At 40.5% G+C, this 18,230-nt stretch overlaps 1 protein-coding gene across 13 annotated transcripts in view; it reads right to left on the reverse strand.

Moving 5' to 3' along the window:
• LOC126197486 (WD repeat-containing protein 76-like) overlaps positions 1–18,230 on the reverse strand; it is a 400,466-nt gene that overhangs the window by 244,778 nt on the left and 137,458 nt on the right. Inside the window, exon 12 of one of the 13 annotated variants that reach the window (XR_007539941.1) lies at positions 7,486–7,706. The exons of the other annotated variants lie outside the window; for them this stretch is intronic. The gene's annotated coding sequence lies outside the window, so the exon portion shown is untranslated. The remainder of the gene's footprint in view (positions 1–7,485; positions 7,707–18,230) is intronic. 13 annotated transcript variants of the gene reach the window in all.

Genomic DNA, 18,230 nt, shown 5'->3' on the forward strand with positions numbered 1-18,230 from the left:
GACGGGCACGTGCACCTTCCGCCGACCACTGGCGACAACATCGATGTACTGTGGAGACCTCACGCCCCACGTGTTGAGCAATTCGGCGGTACGTCCACCCGGCCTCCCGCATGCCCACTATACGCCCTCGCTCAAAGTCTGTCAACTGCACATACGGTTCACGTCCACACTGTCGCGGCATGCTACCAGTGTTAAAGACTGCGATGGAGCTCCGTATGCCACGGCAAACTGGCTGACACTGACGGCGGCGGTGCACAAATGCTGCGCAGCTAGCGCCATTCGACGGCCAACACCGCGGTTCCTGGTGTATCCGCTGTGCCGTGCGTGTGATCATTGCTTGTACAGCCCTCTCGCAGTGTCCGGAGCAAGTATGGTGGGTCTGACACACCGGTGTCAATGTGTTCTTTTTTCCATTTCCAGGAGTGTATATTGGTCAGACTACCAGGACTGGGGAGGGCAGGTGTACTGAACACCTGTCACCCATGGTTACAACAGCCGTGCAAATCAGTTATTGCAGCACATTTTCTATGCATTGGTTATCCTATGGAATACAGCACAGAGATTCTGTAATGTATTTCTTGCTGTTGGGAGTGTGTTGTTAAGGAAACAGCTGAGATTAAATTAACAAGTACACTTGCAAATAGAGATGGAGGTTTTTGCTTAAATTCTGTGTGGAATCCTGCTCTCTCTCTCGTCAAAAAACAAGGGACAGAGAGGGACTGGGTGTTTGTGTTGTCCTCACCATTTCATCACCATCACCACCGTCATCATCACCACCATCATTCGTGACAGTGGCTAGAGTGGACTGTGAAATAATAGGGACTTTGTACGGGCACTGATGATCGCGCAGTTGAGCGCCCCACAAACCTATCATCATCATCAATCACCATCACCAATCACCATCATCATCATTATTTCTCTTTTTATATTAACATCTCCAAAATGGCTGCTAAACTTCTCATGTACAATTTAAACGAACAGATTGTACGGAGGGAGGGAGGGACTTACGCATGCTACCTAAGACAAGATGATCACAAAGGAAGCCCACCACCATCAGATTGGTGAAAGTCAGGGAAAAGAATCAACATTAACAATCGCAGCATTCATATCAGCTGATTAAGAAAAGCCAAATGCAGGATGGATGAACAAGGATTTGACTCTAAACACTCCCAAAACACAAGCCTAGAATCTTGCCACTGCCGCCCCCCCCCCCTCGCCCGTAAGCTACATGCCACAGTTGACCACACTTGTCTCATGTCAAAAAGTTTGCCAAGTAAGCTATAATGTAGACATTATCCCATGCTTCACATCATTACTTTGGTTTCAGACATCATTTAATTAAGAACGTGAGTTTGTGGTTTTCAGTGAGTATAGTACTTAAGTGAATCCTCAAATTTATTACTTACAGTCACTGAAATTTGTAATATCAATAAAAATTCATTTTTTAGACAGTATCACATAATGAATACTTAGTAAGAAAAATATCTTTATTCACCTTGAAAGTACTCATACTGTCCGTTATCTACAGTACTATCTTGATACTGCATAAAAAGCTACTATTTTGGAAGTTGCTGATAAAAAGATTTTTTTTTTAACTATATAAGCATTTACATTATGTCTTTGTACAAAGACCATTACAGTTCACTATGTATGTTAATGATCTCGTGGCTGTCAAAATCTTACGAAGGCTGCTATAGTATATTGCAAAGTTGCATTGCCTGAAAATTGAACCAAACTTCAGGAAGACATGCAGAGTACAAAAATTTGGTACAAGCACTGGCAATTGGCTTTCAATGTAATTGTGTAATGCATTGTGAATAAATAGCTGTAAGACACCTGGCAGTAACTGTCTATAACAACCTGAAGTGAAACAGCTACGTTAAACCAGTAATAGAAAATGTAGATATGCAACCGCCTGACAATTGCAGTATAAAACCTTACAAAAACCATGCTGCAGTACCATGAGTCAAAGGAAATGGCAAACAATGTTCATGAAAGTATCAACAACTGGTTTTATGAAAATACTCGCACCCTCAATTTTAAAAAGACAACTAGAGTACTCACAAATGATAAGTATAGCACATTATGATGATGCTGGGCTTTTTACTTTATCAGTCATCACAGCAACAACATACTGAAGTGTCTGCCCAAGTTTATTTATTTTAAGTATTATGTAACAAGGAAATTTTTATACAAAGAGTTTTAAAAAACTAAAAATTCGTGTATGTTTCTTATGTTTCATTAGGGGCACAGCAGCTAAGTGGCAGCCAAAGGGATCTTCAACCTTGCCTAGATTGTGGACATTGCCACATGTAAACGTCAGAATGGAAGGCCATACACGAAGAAGATACCAGAAGCTTACCTTAGATGCTGTGGCCTATGTAATTTAAAGAATGTAAATGTGTTTCAAAATGAAAAAAATATGTATGGTAAGTTCTTAATAGCCATTCTATGACAGCTATGCTTACACATGAACATAAAACTACTAATGTGGCAGTTGTCTGTATAAAGTGTTCCAAAATAAAACACACAGTGTCTTCCGAAAAGAAGATCAAAAGTGTTTACGGAATATATTATTTTTGATAATACTGAATCCAATTTGTGTTGAGTGGGTTTGAAGACCATACGAGTTTTTTTTTTTCTGATTGGCAACTTTTTAAAGAGATTGGGATGTGACCCACCCTGAGAAAATATCTCAACATGGTGAGGAAACAATAAATACGGTGGAAACTTCAACCTTCTTTGGCGTCCGTATTGACGGTATTCAAACTGGAAACAGCACATTTTGGAAATCCTAACAACCTAGTTCAGCCACATTAGCACTCTGAATAATTGCAAATGCCTGAGAGGTACACATCGGCAAGTTGACATATTTTGCATATCTTCATTCAATAATTTTATATGGAATAATGTTCTGGGGCAACTTATCTTTAAGAAAGAGAGTCTTCATTGTTCAAAAACTTGCTATAAAAATAAAATGTGATCTTCATCCACCGTAAGATGAATTTATTTTGAGAATGAGTAACAAATTATGTGAATGAACAGGAAAAAAACTAATGGACAATTTCATATCACTGAGAGCAAATAATAACAAAACCCTTTAAAGCCTCCCATATTGATAAAGACAAAAACTGCCTGTCACTTTATGAAATCTTAAAAGTTTTATCAACATTACTTGTATCAGGAAACTACCTGATCAATAAATGTTAAGGATGATCTTCAAATTACTTGCTCAAGTTTTTCCTTTTCTCTTACCTTTTTAACACTCACTATGGAAAAAAACATGAAAGCCTTTGTATAAAATGTTTCACGAGCTTCCCATCATCATCTCCAATTTTTTTTAATTATTAAGTTGTATTCTCTAATTGACATTATTAAAGTCAGGATGAGGCAAGGACAAAGGAATGAAAGACAACTTATGCTGAACAGCTATTCTATGGTGAAATCATCAGACAGGGCTCAAGTTCAGTTCAGGGCAGGAAACTGGCATACCACACGAAATATATGCCTTGACGGATTTAGGGAGACCAAGGAAGGCCTAAAGCTGGATAGCTACATGGGGACTAACTGCTGTCCTCCCAACTCTAAGGTCACCACACAACATCTCAATGGAGGCGATTTTCCTTTTATTGTTGGTATGTCCACAGCTCATGGTCCAGTGGTTGGTGTCACTGCTTCTAGATCACATGCTCCCAGGTTTGATTCCCAGCCAGGTCAAAGATTTTCTCTACTCAGAGACTGCATGTTCCTGTTGCCCTAATCATTTCTCCAGATCTTCAAGAAGACGAGCACATCATGGAAGAGGTGTCAAATAGAAATTCTTGCACCAGACAGACAAACAAGCCCAAACAAAGTCTTTGCATCTATACTCTGCGAACCACCATGTGGCGCATGGCATAGGGTGCATTCCGTTATACCAGTTATTGCAGTTTCTTTCCGTTCCATTCACATATGGAGCATGGGAAGAATGACTGAATACCTCTGTGCATGCATTAATTATTCTAATCTTATCTTCACGATCCCTAGGTGAGTGATGGGCAGGAAGTTTTTGTATATTCCTAGCATCATCATTTAAAGCCAGTTCTTGAAACTTTGTTAGTAGACTTTCTTGGGATAATCTACATCTGTCTCCAAGAGCGTGCCTATTCAGATCCTTCAGCACCTCTGTGACAATCTCCCAAGGATCAAACAAATCTGTGACCATTCATAATGCTCTTCTCTGCATATGTTCAACGTCCCATTAGTCCTATTTTGTACAGGCCCCACACAATTGAAAAATATTTAGAATCGGTCACACGTGGCCCGATTTTTAAGCAATCTCTTTTGCCGACTGATTGCACTTCCCCAATATTCAGCCACTAAACCAAAATCTACCACTTGCTTTGCCCACAACTGAAACTATGTGATCATTCCATTTCACACCCCTACATAGTCTCACACCCAGGTATTTGTATGAGTTAGCAGATTCAAACGGTGAATCATCGACACTATAGTCGTAAGATACTACACTTTTTTCACTTTGTTAAATGCATCATTTTATATTTCTGAACATTTAAAGCAAGTTGTCAATCTTTGCACAACTTTGAAATCTTATCAAGATCTGACTGAATATTTATGCAGCTCCTTGCAGACAGTACTTCACCAAAGATAACTGTGTCATCTGCAAAAAGTTTGAAGTTACTATTAATGCTCTCCGCAATGCCATTAATATACAACATTAACAGCAAGGGTCCCAACACACTTCCCTGGAGCACACCCAAAGTTACTTCTAGTGACGAGTCTCCACCCAAAATAACATGCTGTGTCCTCCCTACCAAAAAGTCTTCAGTCCAGTCACAAATTTCACTTGATACCCCATATGATTGTACTTATGACAGTCAGTATAGGTGTAGTACTGAGTAAAAAGCTTCACCAAAATCAAGAAACACTGCACCCGACTGCCTTGTCAAAAAGTTTCCAGTATGTCATGTGAGAAAAGGGCGATTTGGGTTTCACATGATCGATGTTTTCGGAATCCATGCCGATTGGCATTCAGGAGGTCTTCCTGAACAAGATACCTCATGACGTTATGTTAGAGTTCAGAATATGCTCTAAGATTCTGCAACAAATCGCTGTTAAAGATGTTGGATCATAGTTGCGTGGATCACTTCTACTACCCATCTTGTACATGGATGTGACCTGTGCTTTTTTCCAAGAACCAGACATGGATTTTTGTGCGAGGGATCTATGACAGATTACTCTTAGAAGAGGGGCTAACTCAGCCGCAAATTCCGTAACAAATTTGATAGGGATTCCTTTGGGCCCTGGAGCTTTGTTTAATTTTGACTATTTCAGCTGTCCCTGAACACCACTGACACAAATACTTATTTCATTCATCTTTTCAGTGGTACGAGGACCAAATTGGGACAGTTCTGGGCTTTCCTTTGTGAAGGAGCATTTAAAAACAGAGTTAACTATTTCAGCTTTCGCTTTGCTACCCTAAATTTCAGTTCCTGTCTTATTCAGTAAGGACCGGAAACCAACTTTGGTGCAATTAGCAGCCTTTACATATGACCAGAATTTCTTTGAGTTATGTGAAATGTATTACAGAACAGTAATTTATAATAAATTTGGATCATGTATAGGACTACTTGTCTTTAATGGAAAATTAAACATAACACAATATGTTTGTTAGAATACCTGCTACAGTAACTAAATCAGAAACTCCAATTTACCACAAATTACTCTTAGATTATGCAAAGGGCAATGGTAGCTTTCAAGAAAGCATGTTTATTTGCATGACTTACAATAAAAGTAAGGGGTGATGCATTTTTTGGCAGTAACTGTAAACCAACAACACTGATTTGCTATGAAACATGTTACGTATCCAAAAAACACATATTGGTAAATTGCGAAAATATAGTTTTGTCAGCGTGCACAAATTCTCGAAAATAACCTATTGCTCACGTGATTACACAATGAAATTAGAGAACAATGAGGATAAGTCTACTGTTCTGAAAGACGGCTATTCCATTTAAGCATACAACAGACAATAATAGTACGAGTTCTTATCATGGCACTTGCAAATAGTTTCAATTTCACAACATATCACAATACAAATGGGTATTGATACTATCAGCAAAAGAGTATGCTGAAGTGATACGAACAGTAAAATATGTGAATCTGGAACTCTAAATCAGTACACAAATCCCGCACATGCTGTCTCACACAAAGGAAAATCCCGAAGTCAGCTTTAATATATAAACAAATGGGCATATTCTACGGATTTTTCACTTAGCTGTTTCACTGCACACTTCTACACTGGTGTGCCACAGAAGCACGATTTTACCTTGCTAAAAAATTGCAGAAAAGTGAGGGGCAAAGCACATCATCTGCCTGTTGCAGCTAACATGTCTCCTGGCCAATAATGCCATATGATTTATATACAGGGTGAGTCAAGAGGAAAGGTACGCGTTTTGACGGGTGTTGTTGTTGTTGTCTTCAGTCCTGAGACTGGTTTGATGCAGCTCTCCATGCTACTCTATCCTGTGCAAGCTTTTTCATCTCCCAGTACTTACTGCAACCTACATCCTTCTGAATCTGCTTAGTGTATTCATCTCTTGGTCTCCCTCTATGATTTTTACCCTCCATGCTGCCCTCCAATGAATTTGTGATCCCTTGATGCCTCACAACATGTCCTACCAACCGGTCCCTTCTTCTTGTCAAGTTGTGCCACAAACTCCTCTTCTCCCCAATTCTATACAGGTGATAGCATAACTGATTCTGAACAAAAAACTTTATGTGGACATATGCCCTATCCCAAATGGTTTCCAAGATTGAACACTTTTAATGTACATTTCTATTTATTTTCTGTATTATTCATTGTCACTATTTACAACGTACCACAGTAATATAGAGGAACCCAGGCGAACATTTTGATACAAGACACTTGTGGTCTATCAAACCAGAAAACTACCTCAAACCGGCCTACAAAAAGTACCTAAACTACAGCGCATGCGCGTCACGCAAGATTTTCAATGGTCTCGCAATCTCTCCGCGAAAACTGTTAGTTCTAGACAAAAAATAAATAGGAACCTTTTTGTAGCAAATTTAATTCAGTTTGTGTACCGAGTGTGTGGTTTTCGAGCTATTAAAGACACACGTACCAAAGTCATACTAAACATGTTCTAACTCTGAAACCATTAGTGTTAGGGCATATGTCCATATGAAGTTCTTTGTTCAGAATCACTAGTACTATCGCACAACAAAGCATGTACCTTTCCTCCTGACTCGTCCTGTATGTAAAAGTGCTCGTGCTTATTTTTCTGCATCCCATCAGATTAGCAACACTTTTTCTTTATTCTTCTGGTTCCACTTATTGACAGTGTTGACAAATTGACAATTTTTACTAAGTAAGAAAACATACATAAAAATGCACTATTATGTGTTTCAACAAATTTTAATTTTGCATGAACAATCAATAAAAAAGTTAAAAATCAGGAAGAGGTGCTTTAAAAAATAAGTACATCTTCATTAACAAAAAGTGTTCGCTGTATGAAACTGGTGCTTCAAACAAATATTTACACAAAAGCATATATTCTGCCAGAGCTGCTGCAACCAACAAAAGCCAGCTGAGTTGGGTGAAATTCGCAAACAGAGATAACCACCTGAAGTTCTGGATCCATGAGTTCATGAACTATTTTTCCATGAATACCATACAGCTGCACCTAAAAATCAAAAAATTAATTTTAATTTGAAAAACTGAATACAATAACATGTACACTTCAATATGAAACTATGATGCCATTACAGATACCAAAAATTAGGAAGTTTCAGAACTATCACATACTAGACCTGCTGCCTTAGAGGATCACAATGATCGTCTTGTAAACTAAATTATTTGAATATAATAGAGGGAAACATTCCACGTGGGAAAATTATAACTAAAAACAAAGACGATGTAACTTACGAAACGAAAGTGCTGGCATGTTGATAGACAAACAAACACAAATAATACACACAAAATTCAAGCTTTCGCAACCAACGGTTGCTTCATCAGGAAAGAGGGAAGGAGAGGGAAAGACAAAAGGACACACACACACCTGCACGTACACAGACACAAGCAGACATTTGTAAAGGCAAAGAGTTTGGGCAGAGACGTCAGTCGAGGCAGAAGTACAGAGGCAAAGATGATGATGAATGACAGGTGAGGTATGAGCGGCGGCAACTTGAAATTAGTGGAGGTTGAGGCCTGGTGGGTAACGCGAAGCGAGGATATACTGAAGGGCAAGTTCCCATCTCCGGAGTTCTGACAGGTTGATGTTAGTGGGACGTATTCAGATAACCCGGACGGTGTAACACTGTGCCAAGATGTGCTGGCCGTGCACCAAGGCATGTTTAGCCACAGGGTGATCCTCATTACCAACAAACACTGTCTGCATGTGTCCATTCATGCAAATGGACAGTTTGTTGCTGGTAATTCCCACATAGAAAACTTCACAGTGTAGGCAGGTCAGTTGGTAAATCACTTGGGTGCTTTCACACGTGGCTCTGCCTTTGATCGTGTACACCTTCCGGGTTACAGGACTGGAGTAGGTGGTGGTGGGAGGGTGCATGGGACAGGTTTTACACCGGGGACGGTTACAAGGGTAGGATCCAGAGGGTAGGGAAGGTGGTTTGGGGATTTCATAGGGATGAAGCAAGACACCAACAACCTGAAAACAGCTTTCACATCCCACAACTACCCTCCCGACCTGGTACAGAAGCAAATTACCAGAGCCACTTCCTCATCCCCTCAAACCCAGAACCTCCCACAGAACAACCCCAAAAGTGCTCCACTTGTGACAGGATACTTTCCGGGACTGGATCAGACTCTGAATGTGGCTCTCCAGCGGGGATACGACTTCCTCAAATCCGGCCCTGAAATGAGATCCATTCTTCATGAAATCCTCCCCACTCCACCAAGAGAGTCTTTCCACCGTCCACCTAACCTTCATAACCTCCATTCGTGGTCCGCGCCCGCCTGGTGCTTATCCTGCGGTGTTGGCACTTCCCTGGTGCTCCGACTGTCATTCATGCTCGGCTCGTCCATCATCTGCGATGGTGGCGGCTGTCAGAGGCCCGTCCTGTGTCGGGAGTGCGTTCGCAGTCCGCACCCGCCTGGCGCTACTCCTGCAGTGTTACTACATCTTGAGGAGTTTGTTGGTTCATTCCATTAAGCCCTAATAAGCTCCAGAGCCGGACTCCACGACGAGCTAAGCTGGTAACCGCTGTCTCAGTTTCTTAGGTTGTCAGTGACCTTGATCTCGATGGCCTCCTTTATGACACTGTCCCAAAGGACAGCCCTCAGAGAGCTGCCACAGATGGAGACCAAGTCGGGCACGGATGTCCGTGGGAGCACCAGGGAGGGGTTAAAACCTCAGGAGCAGCACCTGGCGGGCGCTGACCGCCAGCGGAACGCCCGACACAGGACAGGCCACAGAGAGTTGCCACAGATTGCGCCCAAGTCGGGCCCGGACGTCCCAGGGAACACCGGGGAAGAGACAACACATTACAAGCAGCGCCAGGCGGGCGCGGACGGCAAAGAGAGCACCCAGCGCCCTCCAGGCATAAATACTGGACAAGATCCTCCAACACAGCAGTCTCAGGTAGCACCTGAAGAAGGCAATGAGTTACGTGGCCGAAACATTGTGCCAGAGCGACACAAACATCCGGCAGTAGACCCGATTTTTCCACATGTCAGTGTCAGTCTTATTTGAAGACTTCCAAAACTTGTACAACATTTTATTCTGAATGATATAAAGAACTCTACCAGTGACATCCAAAATTTCTGTTACAATTTATTGTTCACAGAATGATGCTGTGTATATCGTAATGGACTAAATGAAGAATAAGGTCCACTATATTAATAAAAATCTGCAGGTCAGTAATTTAAATGGAAAAGCTTTATGAAAAACAGGCAATCGTGTGACTGAAAAAATCCATCTCAACAAATAGAGGATCAACTATGCATTACAGTTATTACCACAAATGCTTTAGTATGTCATTAAAAACAAGGACTTGTTTAGGTAAGTTTTGTACTATCTATCGCACTACATTGCCTTCAAATGAGTTGCCTGTTACATTAATGAGCTAGTTGACCTATTACAATATTGTGTACAATGGTTAGAGAAACTGTGCACAAATGTCACAGTACTCACAAACGTCATCTGAACTAAGTTAAAATATGATTTTTGGGTCTTACAGACAGATCTGAATCTGATACTGGCATATTTTTGTAGGTAATGAGAATATTTACACATGCATAACAGGTATTGCAATAACTGACTTTCTGAGAAGTTTCAAAGTTGAGGTCAGGTCAGTGTGTCACTAGCAGAGCACTCTACTGCTTTCCTAGAGGTACGATAAAAAATTTGAGTTCAACATGTGTCATCAATCATGGTTAAATTTTACAAGTACTTTTTATTCTTGCATTTTTGTTAAAGTCCGGTCTTCATCTACTTAATCAGCTCGACATGCTGACTACTGGAGATTGCTCTACAAGCTGAAAATGGATTGTCCAACATGCTGTCAAAACAAAGAAAGTAATCTTAATCGAGAGTTCTTTATCCTGGTACGTTACTCAGGCATTTGTATATAGCTCTTAAGCAGGAGAGACACTAATAAACCAAAACATTATGATCTGTTGGATGTCGCCTGCTAGCATTGCAGGCACACGATGGGGTAACAGAAGTACATAATCGGAGCAGACACAGAGGGGGGGATCACACTAGTGAGGACACGTGCTACAAATCCATTCACATATGCAATTTTGACAAAGGGCAGATTATTATTTTGCAGAACCTATGAACGAGTATCTCAAACGGCAAAGCTAGCCAAATGTTCATGTGTTACTGTCATTAGCATCTACAGAAATAGGTAAAAAGACAGTGAAACTACAATTAGAAGCTAAATGGTTGTATCTCCACGACTTCACAGAATGTGGGGTCGAGAGGCCTATCTGTGATCTGTAAAGTAGGATAAGTAGTGATCTGTGGCATCTCTGCCGAAAGAACACAATGCTTGTGCATGCAGAAGTGTTTCAGAGCACACATTAATCATATATTGTTGAAAATGAAGTTCCAGGGCAGACCTCCCATACATGTTCACTTACTGACAGAACGATATCATCAATTACGACTGCGATGGACATGGCACCAACAGGATTCAATAGTTGATCAAGGGAAACATGTCAGCTCTACGAGTGAATCATATTTTTACTACACTAGGTCAATGGTCATCTCTATAAATGCTGTCATCGAGGTGAACAGTGTACCAAAACATGCAGCATGCGACAGCTGCAGTTTGGTGGGAGAAGTATCATGCTATGAGACTTGCATGGGACCTGTGGCAGTAATCAAAGACATGCTGACAGCTGCAAATCACCTGCGTCCCTTCACGTTGTATGTCTTACCAGATGGCTATGTCATCTTTCAGGAGTATAACTGTCCATGTCTCTAAGCCAGAACCGTGCTACAGTGGTTCAAGGAGCATTATAATGAACTCACGTTGATGTCTCAGTGACAAAATCAGCCTGATGTAAATCATATGGAACCCTACTGGGTCACTATTGGGCATCATCACCGCAAATGCAAATCAGTGGCCTATTATTTATGCAAATTACATGACCCGTGCATAAACATCTAATGCAACATACCTCCACAAACCTACAAACAAACTGTCTGACCCCTGATACTTGGACTCAGATATGTATTTTGTTTCAAAGATGGACAAACAAGTACATGGTCATGTTTTTGCTCATCAGTGTAATTTTGAAATACATAAGAACACTTTAAAATAACTTTGAGAAATTCTTCTCCAAATAATATGCTGTCTACTTGTAATTCACCATAAGGATTTTTTGTTGTTCATTATGATTGATGAAAGTACTGACGTTACAGAAACAGAACCGATGTTCTGTGTGTTCTGATTAACTATGTGACAATGTATCATTTGCAACACACCAAAACAACTGCAGTTCCTTAATGCTTATCTATAATTCCAGAAGTTATGAGCTCTTGTGTATCTACTGCTGCTTTTGAAAATTCTACAAGGGTTGAATGAAAAGTAATGCCTCCACCTTCATTAATTAATTGGGTTTGGATGGAAATATTTTAATAAATCAAACACAGAAATAATCCTTAGAATGAGATCTTTAATTACCAATATTCACTTTTCCACATAATCACCAGCCAATTTGATACATTTCTGCCAATGAAGAACAAGTTTTCTGGAGCCGTCGCAGAAGAAGTCAACACACTGTTTCCGCAATCACAGTCTCACAGTTCTCTCAACATCTTCATCAGAAGCATTATGACGTCCCCGCAAATCGTCTTTCATGATTGGGAACAGATTGAAGTCAAATGGTGTTAAACCTGGACTGTGTGGAGGATGCCGTACAGTGGTGAGATTCAATCACTGAAGTTCTGCTGTGGTGGCACGTGAAGTGTGTGCTTTGGCATTGTCATGTTGGAGGAAAACATTTCCCTTTTCCTTTCGGACCCTTGTTAACAGTCATTTCAGAGTTCGCAGTGTTGTGATTTAACGCTCTGAATTTATTGTTGTTTTACGATCAAGGAAATCAACATGGATAACACCATTTGCGTCCCAGAACACTGTGGTCATGATTTTTCCAGCTGACAGCTGTGTCTTTAATTTCTTTTTCTGGGGCGAGTGTGTCGATATTCCATAGACTGATGTTTCGTCTCCGGGTCGTAATGGTGTACCCACATTTCGTCTCTTGTCACAACTGAATAGAGAAAGGCGTCGCCTTTATTCTCGTAACTTGAGAGGAGTTCCCGGCAAATTTCAAGTCTGTGAGCTTCCATTTCAGGAGTCAGCATCCAGGGCACCCATTGTGCACAAATCTTCCCATAGCCAGGCAAAGCAATAATGTGACCCATACATTCTTGTGAAATGCCAATTGTGCTTGCAATTTCTCTGTGAGTGATACAACGATCTTCCTGAAACAATCCGTCAACATTCTGCTTGTGATACTCAGTAGTTGCTGTCACAGGATGTCCAACTCTGTCTGTCACACAGGTCAGATGTTCCCGCCTCAACATCTTCAAACTTACTCGCCCAACGACACACAGTACTCACATCAACACAATCACCATAAACTGCTTTCATTCTCTGATGAATCTCCTTTGGGGTGACACCTTCTGCTGTCAAGACTTCAATGACTGCACGTTGCTTAAATCGCATTGACCGACTGTCTGCGTAGTGTTCCATACTTTACACTGTAGCAATACAACCGTTCAGTGCTAAGGCTTACCACCAACTGGAGCTGTAGAGAAGAGGCTACAGAACAAGCCAGTGCCTGCCACCTACCAACGCTGCCACCTGTTGAAAAGTTACGAAGGTGGAAGCATTACTTTTCAGTCAATCCTCTTATTATTGTTACTGTCCAGTGTCACTGTTTTGTGCCATGCTGTATCACGTCAGGTCATTATTTTGCAACAGTGTATGTTTTATCTCTGCATGAGCCCTTGGATAATTGATTACTTTAAGCATAATGTTGTGATAACCATCAGTTAAGTTCTAGTTTGACCTGAAATCAGTTTACCAAACAAATCTGTATGTTCAGTTATGCTAAACAAAACATGCAGGCTCAAATATATATGGCTTTATTTAAAAAACTAGCTGAAAAAGACCAGCTTCACAAGGTTTTTAATTTCACTTGTTCTCTTCCAACATTCCAGATCACTCTATAACACAGTAAGAATAGAATGTCAAATCAAGCACCTTTCAGCTGTCTCATTTCCAAACTCTTAATTTATTGGGCTACCTGTTTCAGTGATACATTACACTATCTTCAGGTCCCCTGACTAATGTGTAGGAAGATTCCAACCTCGGTTACGGTCAACAGCCAGCAGATGATGTTTGAAGTGATCACTGTATCAAAAATCTACAGATACCAGTTTTTGAATGCTGGCCCCTATTTTGACCAGAACCATGGTTGGAATCTTTCTACACATCAGTCAGGAGACTTTAAGATTTCATAATAAACAGGCGAAATACACTCAGACTTCAAGAAGAATATAATAATTCCAATCCCGAAAAAAGCGACAGATGTGAGAATTACCGAACAATCAGTTTAATAAGCCACAGCTGCAAAATACTAACACGACTTTACAGACGAATGGAAAAACTAGTAGAAGCCGACCTCGGGGAAGATCAGTTTAAATTCCGTAGAAATACTGGAACACGTGAGGCAATACTGACCTTACGACTTATCTTAGAAGAAAGATTAAGAAAAGGCAAACCTACGTTTCTAGCATTTGTAGACTTAGAGAAAGCTTTTGACAATGTTGACTGGAATACTCTCTTTCAAATTCTAAAGGTGGCAGGGGTAAAATACAGAGAGCGAAAGGCTATTTACAATTTGTACAGAAACCAGATGGCAGTTATAAGAGTCGAGGGACATGAAAGGGACGCAGTGGTTGGGAAGGGAGTAAGACAGGGTTGTAGCCTCTCCCCGATGTTATTCAATCTGTATATTGAGCAAGCAGTAAAGGAAACAAAAGAAAAATTTGGAGTAGGTATTAAAATCCATGGAGAAGAAATAAAAACTTTGAGGTTCGCCGATGACATTGTAATTCTGTCAGAGACAGCAAAGGACTTGGAAGAGCAGTTGAACGGAATGGATGGTGTCTTGAAGGGAGGATATAAGATGAACATCAACAAAAGCAAAACGAGGATAATGGAATGTAGTCGAATTAAGTCGGGTGATGTTGAGGGTATTAGATTAGGAAATGAGACACTTAAAGTAGTAAAGGAGTTTTGCTATTTGGGGAGCAAAATAACTGATGATGGTCGAAGTAGAGAGGATATAAAATGTAGACTGGCAATGGCAAGGAAAGCGTTTCTGAAGAAGAGAAATTTGTTAACATCGAGTATAGATTTAAGTGTCTGGAAGTCATTTCTGAAAGTATTTGTATGGAGTGTAGCCATGTATGGAAGTGAAACATGGACGGTAAATAGTTTGGACAAGAAGAGAATAGAAGCTTTCGAAATGTGGTGCTACAGAAGAATGCTGAAGATTAGATGGGTAGATCACATAACTAATGAGGAGGTACTGAATAGGATTGGGGAGAAGAGGAGTTTGTGGCACAACTTGACCAGAAGAAGGGATCGGTTGGTAGGACATGTTCTGAGGCATCAAGGGATCACCAATTTAGTATTGGAGGGCAGCGTGGAGGGTAAAAATCGTAGAGGGAGACCAAGAGATGAATACACTAAGCAGATTCAGAAGGATGTAGGTTGCAGTAGGTACTGGGAGATGAAGAAGCTTGCACAGGATAGAGTAGCATGGAGAGCTGCATCAAACCAGTCTCAGGACTGAAGACCACAACAACAACAACAACAACAACAACAACATATCACTGGTACACAATAAATTAAGTTAGAAAATTAGATGGCTGGAAGGCATTTGATTCCACATTATGTACTGAACAGATAATGTCCTGCAAACCATCTCTGAAAAGATGGACATAGAGAGACATTATAAAATTGTTAGTATGCCATGTTAAAATTTTTAATTGCTATGTACTCTTAAAGTCACTGAACTATTCGTCAATAAGCCTATTTGAAATATAGTACTCTGCCAGTCATTTCTTTATATAACACATTTTAGAACAGTTGAAAACATTCGTTAACATTCAAAAACGTCTATAGAAGCTCAACGACATAGATAAATCTCAAATTCTTTCCCTTAAAATATACACTGATGAGAAAGATGGAACATGTCCTGGTGAAAATACTCTCAATACAGCCCTATTTAATTAAAGAAAACTGTGCTTTGTGTTCACTATATTTCATACTAAATTAACTTATTCTATCACAACACTTCCTTATAAACTACTTTCGTCATCTTGCTATTTATTAAGCAGATACATAATTCTTCCAGTATCCCATCCCAAGAGCAAGCTACATGTAAGTGACAATGAGAAAAGCATGAGTCTCTCAAATTAATATGACAATGTGTGGTTTTTCCTTGCCCACCCAACCTTCACTACATCCTAGTACACCCCTATGCCACTCCCAATCCCATGGCATAAGGATCATATCCCCGTGGAAGCCCCCAGGTGCAAGACCAGCCCACTCCACCCACTGAGCACTCCTCATTCCAGTCCTGCCACAGGCTTATCCTACTCCATCAGAGGCTGGGCCAACTGAGAAAGCAGCCATGCTGTGTACTAGCTCTGTTGCGACTGCTGTTAAGCACGCACAACATGCAGTTTAACTGTGCAGATAGGAATTAACCTTACAACACCTAATCCATTCCAGAAATCAATCTGGCCTCCACCTACAGTAACCTACTGTCCCCACACCCTCCACCCAACAGTTTCTGCCCCCCTATTACCTCCTCCCAACTCACATCCCCTCATCTTCATTGTGCACTGCTCTCTGCCAATGCACCCACCACTCTTTTTCCTTCTCTGCATTCCACTCCCTTTTTTTCCTTTCCCTTCCTCCCCCACAGCCTCCAGACACTAAATTACATAGCCTTTTCTGCCACCTCTAGTCCCTGCACACACTGCCAGACTGCACTGTTTTATCTTCCCTCATCTGTCCCTGCTATCCATCCCCCTTCCCCACTCTATTACCAATGATTGCTCCCGTTCAACGCATTTCACTTCCAGTCTGGGTTGAGCAACCAAAGAGAGCGGTCATGTATGTCTGAGGTGTGAGTTCATGTGCATTTTTCTTTTCTGATGAAGGTTTTGGCCGATGGCTTGTTTTGTAACCACCTTTTCATTGTGCCTGTCTGCAATTCAACGTGTAATCTTTTACAGTGAACAGCACTCAAAAAATGGCTCTGAGCACTATGGGACTTAACATCTATGGTCATCAGTCCCCTAGAACTTAGAACTACTTAAACGTAACTAACCTAAGGACATCACACAACACCCAGTCATCATGAGGCAGAGAAAATCCCTGACCCTACCAGGAATCTAACCCGGGAACCCGGGCGCGGGAAGCGAGAACGCTACCGCACGACCACGAGCTGTGGACAACAGCAATCTATCCTTTCCGTAATTGCTACCTGATAAATGTAATTATAAAGTCAGACATACCCAAATATATGATATTTGAGTTATTATATTTATTTCTCATAGCCCATGCACTTTACTTGCCTCAATTTTCTGAAACAATCACCCACTGCTCAATTAAGTCATTACGGATTTGTAGACATTAACAATTTCAAACACAGCAACCATATTTGTAAATAGGTAATTTAAAGCCAAAGCATCCTAAATAGTTCATCAGAAATCATTCAATTAACATGTATGTCATTCAGTAACTCTGAACTACTTCGACTGATATGGACATGAACTGCATTCATTAGTTTGGATCTTATAGATGTGTTGTTGACATGTGCCTCACTAAATGTTTATAGTGACTTTAGTAGCTGACTGTGATTAGTGGAAGGTGGTGGTCTGTTACATGTGTTACCACTGAACTGTCACTGATTGTATGAGTTAGCTTGGTTTTCATGGATATAAATGTAAGAATTAAGAAACTACTCACTGATCAGAAAATCAAACTAAATTTAATCAACGGGTTAACAAGTAGAACTAAATACAATGATGGTGTATCCATTATTGTCTAACAACAGTCAACACCCAAAAAGTTTTCAATTTTGAGGCCATGAACTTTGTTACCAAAAAGAAGAGCTTACCACCAGATTAGCACCATTACAACTGCTTCGTTAATATGGCAACAAGAAGAATTTTATGCTGCCAATTTCAGGGGCTTGCTTGTTCGTAATTGAGCACAATGTGTTACACTTTTAGGTAGAAACTACACCAGAATAAGTTTTAATCTGATTTTCAACACGATGATTTTATTTCACTTTAGTATCCAACCTTTACTGGTTGGAGTCTTTACAGAATCACTCTCCCATGTACTAAACAACTTTATATGTCTGATTACTTTATAAATAAGATAATGCGTTCATGGAGAGCTGCATCAAACCAGTCTCGGGACTGAAGACCACCACAACAACAACAACAATGCGTTCAATATTTCCCTTCAAACATGTAAGTACGGAGAAGTTTTGGAAAGGTCCGAAATTCTGCTTCAGGTTTGCTGGAAGTCACTGAGTGCTCTAATTATCAAACAACGGACGAATATAAAGGGGTAATCTGCACTCCATTTTACGTTGAAGCTAGTTTTTCTCGCATCCCAAGATTTATGACATCATG

This window comes from Schistocerca nitens, chromosome 1, assembly GCF_023898315.1.
Source record: "Schistocerca nitens isolate TAMUIC-IGC-003100 chromosome 1, iqSchNite1.1, whole genome shotgun sequence".
Lineage (NCBI taxonomy): Eukaryota > Metazoa > Arthropoda > Insecta > Orthoptera > Acrididae > Schistocerca > Schistocerca nitens.